Raw genomic sequence first — 1,874 nt, forward strand, 5'->3', positions numbered from 1 at the left:
CTGCTGAGTTTTGTGACTTGTGATAACCGTCGAACACTTTAGAACTGAAAATGAACCGTCTACTGTTACAGAGACTTGCCTGAAGGTTAGGTTATAACTTTCTTACTTTGGCAAGTGAGCAAGTACACTATAGAATATACAGAATGAATTTTTTACATTTGAGTGGCCTGTAGTGCTTGCCATGTTTTATGTAAAATAATTTCCTGTGGTGAATTCGAGTAACTTAAACGGTTTTATGTTTTAGTATGTCATTAAAAAAGCTAAATGCATAATGTCATTACTCAGATAACCCTAATATGTTAAAATGGGTACAGATGGTGGTCTAGGTATTTATTTCTTGTATGTTTTAGAGATAAGAAAACTCCTCATGTTCAATTTCAAATATTCTATTTAAACAAACATTTTGGAGTGCATGTTTGTTGGGGTTAAAAATGTGAGTTATCCCGGCATTAGGCACTGATTAATGCTCGTCAGAAATCTGCTATTATTAGGTAGTAATAATTGTTCAAGTCTACATGTTGCAAATAATCCAGATGTGACATTGGTATGACTTTTTTTTTTTTTGGAGAGGTTTTCGCTATAGGGCGTGTGCGCTCGCCAGACAGACAGAGAGAGACATAGAGACAGAAAGCGAGAAATCACCCCCCAGGGGGGATGGTCACGCCGCAATCCCTTCTCCTCCATTCTCCTCTCGGTTTCTTGGGCACGCGCGCACACGCCCAGCGTGAGTTTTAAGCCACCGGGTCCGGGACGCGAACCGCGGTCGACTACGTGGGAGTCCAGCGACATAGCCATTAAGCTAACTGCTGGTTCCCTGGTATGTCCTTTTTTTGAGCACTTACTGGGATATTCGAACTCAGGGCTTACTTAAACTTCTAGCTGAGTAATGTGGTAGCAAAGAAGCACAGTCTGTGAAGTGGAATTCAGGTTCAGGAGCCAGTGGTTAAACTGTCTTTAAGTGAAATTTAGCCCTGAGGAGTGACTAGGGACAGAGTCCTGATTAAGAGCCTGTTGTACCTTCCTCACTCCTTAGTACTTTCTGTTGCATTAGTATATATCCAGAAAAATTAGAACTTTTAAAAATCTTACTATTATTATTATAACTCATACTTGCTGTACTTTCTTTTGGGAGATGGGACAGCAAAGGTGTTGTAGTTGGTGGTGTTACTATAATCTTTGTATTTATAAATAGAGCTTCTGAATCTGAAATGCTCTGAAATTTGAAGCTTTTTGAACATGACATGATGCTCTAAGTGGAACATTCCACTTTGTTTTCTGATGGTTCAGTGTATACAGATTGTTTCATCCACAAAATTATTTAAAATATTGCATACATTACTTCTGGGCTGTGTGTGTGAGGTGTATATGAAATGTAAGCAAATTTCATGTTTAGATTTGGGCCCCCACCTCAGAATATCAATCTCTCTTTATGTAAGTGCAGAGATTTGAAAATCTGAAAACGAAAATAATCTGAAACAGTTCTGGTTCCAACCATTTCAGATAAGGCATATTCAACCATTATTATCGTTATTATTATTAAGAATATGCTTTTGTTTAGACTTTTGGTATGATTTTAGGATATTAATGTCTAACATTAATATATGAATGTTTGAAAATGTGAAGTAGTATCATGTGAGATAGTAACTAACATAAAATACAATGTAACAAGTTTGTCACACTTGTTTAGTTTGCTTTAAGGCAAGTAAGTGCACGTGGTGTGGGCATGGGTTGGGGGAGAGTGAGAAATCACACCCCGGCAACCCCCCTCCCAACCCCCAATCCATGGAGGGCTGGCAAAGCAATCCTTTTTATTCCATTCTCCTCTCAGGACTTTGAGCACGCACACATACGCACCTGGCTTATGCTGCTAGGTT

General features: G+C 38.8%; 1 protein-coding gene across 5 annotated transcripts in view; it reads left to right on the top strand.

Annotated features, from left to right (window-relative positions):
* The window catches only part of NUP35 (nucleoporin 35), a 45,203-nt gene that overhangs the window by 7,020 nt on the left and 36,309 nt on the right, over positions 1–1,874 (top strand). The gene's annotated exons all lie outside the window — the stretch shown is intronic.

This window comes from Tupaia chinensis, unplaced genomic scaffold, assembly GCF_000334495.1.
Source record: "Tupaia chinensis unplaced genomic scaffold, TupChi_1.0 Scaffold000111_1, whole genome shotgun sequence".
In the NCBI taxonomy this organism is placed as follows: domain Eukaryota; kingdom Metazoa; phylum Chordata; class Mammalia; order Scandentia; family Tupaiidae; genus Tupaia; species Tupaia belangeri.